This window comes from Ctenopharyngodon idella, chromosome 14, assembly GCF_019924925.1.
Source record: "Ctenopharyngodon idella isolate HZGC_01 chromosome 14, HZGC01, whole genome shotgun sequence".
Taxonomy (NCBI): domain Eukaryota; kingdom Metazoa; phylum Chordata; class Actinopteri; order Cypriniformes; family Xenocyprididae; genus Ctenopharyngodon; species Ctenopharyngodon idella.
The window spans coordinates 3,985,196-3,987,178 of NC_067233.1; the positions used below are offsets into that span (position 1 = coordinate 3,985,196).

Here is a 1,983-nt window from a genome sequence, read left to right on the forward strand (position 1 = left end):
TCATCCAGAGCAAATGAAACGAGTGAGTGAGGGGAGGCGGGTTTGTGTTTCAATTCGCTGTCAGAGAGATGAGAGAGAGAGAAAGAGCAGCTGGTATCGTGTATCTATTCAGTGGAAAATGAGTATTGGAAAAGTTTCAGATATTTCAGTATCAATATGTATCAAAAAATCTATATTTTTGACAACACTACATTGCACTGAGTTTATTATTTCAGATGCCTTTTTAAAAAACTACAATTTATATATTATATATAAAATTCAACCCACCAAAGTGGCTGGTGAGTGTTAATGTCAAGCTAACAACATAACTAGGTAACAAGACACACCTGGGGTACAATCAAGGGGAACCAATGAAACAAAATGACTACAAAGGGACAATAAACTAGACACAGGAACAGGAAACTAGAAACACAACATCAAAAAATTACAAACAAACAGGGAACATGTAACACTTCTGTACCAGCCCATGTTGGGATACAAGGAAATGAAAAGGCAGACAAAATGGCCAAGGAAGCACTTAGTTTGGATAATATTAGCATAACAGTTTAAGCGGAAGGAAAGTCTCTGATTCGAAAAGCATGTGATAAAAGGTAGAGATACTGGGTCTCGTGTCAGAAAGGAAGATATTTCCATAGAATACAAAGTAACATAAAACTAAGTCAAATTAGTTCTAACGTAAATATGAAGGAATATATACAAGAGTAAATTTAGTGTGGGTCACACTAAATTTAATGCAACACTTCATATCATGGGCAAACACAACTCAGGTTTATGCGGTATATGCCCGGAAATGGAAACCATACAACATGTTTTGATTAGATGCATTAAATATGAACAGAAAAAAATTAATTTTTGTAAGAGAATTGGAAGCCTTTGGTATTACAGAATTCACTTAATGCAGTATTTTAAATATCAGACCAGAAACTGGTTCAACAATAATGAAGTTCATGGGAAACAGTGGTTTGAAAAACAGAATATAGACAATCTTCTATGTATTCCATCTTCATCACACTCCATCACAGTAGGTGGCAGTATGCACCTTTTCAGTTGGTTTGCAATCCTCCAGTAAATCCACAGAAGAACATGAGTGCTTCTCAATACTCAAACTGATCTTTCCTCATTTTGTCGCTCCTCCGTCCTCCAGCCCGTGACCTGGAAAACGATCGAGTTCAGCCATATTGAAAGACATCTCAATTCTCAAAATTATGCGCAATACACACAATCTAATTGCACACAGGTGTATCCTTCCCTAAGACGCGAGGAAATGAAGCGAGGAAAGGAAATGAGGATGCACAAATAAGAAATGAGAAGCACCCCATGTAACACACAAGTCACAATAAAAGAGCCCAGTGACCTGTAGGAGCAGCTAATATGGCATGATTGCTTCAGCAAATGTGTTTTTATCTCACGTTTGCTTTTGTTAACACAATCAGTTAGATTTAGAGTAGGTGCTACATTATTTGCAAAGATGATAGAGCATTAAACTTTTAGCGCCACTTACCAGACATTTGATTTACGAACTGTCGAGATATATACAACAACCTATGTAATAAAGTATTGTCAGATTCATGTTCATGTTTTAGATAAAACTGAACATGCCTTTAGCACCACTCACTTGACATTTCACTTTGTTGCGAAACTTGAAAGAAGCAACGTCATATGATTTTGCGGTAGTGTAGCCACAGGCACGCATTTCCAATGAGCCTTGGTTGTCTGTTTCCCTTAGAGGCGGTTTACATATCAATGTGCTAACGTGCTCTTGTACCGTGTGCGCAAATGGAAGGATCATGCAAAAATGAAATTCCGTCATGCCATGAGTTTGATTGCACCCATGGCACATGATCATCTGAGAAATGCATCTGTGATTGCAACACTGTCAAATATCATCATTTTGGAGATCATTTTGGACCATTTTGGGAGGGGTGTTCTTTGGACAGCACAGTGTGTTGCATCAGATGGAGAACACCAGGGTCCTGATGTTCT

At 37.9% G+C, this 1,983-nt stretch overlaps 1 long non-coding RNA gene across 1 annotated transcript; it reads right to left on the minus strand.

Moving 5' to 3' along the window:
- Window positions 1-702: 702 nt before the first annotated feature.
- On the minus strand, window positions 703-1,633 carry LOC127494851 (uncharacterized). Its single transcript, XR_007924994.1, has 2 exons — window positions 1,502-1,633; window positions 703-1,152 (listed from the first exon to the last, which is right to left on the minus strand). It is a non-coding gene; the product is annotated as an uncharacterized LOC127494851 (long non-coding RNA).
- Window positions 1,634-1,983: the final 350 nt, after the last annotated feature.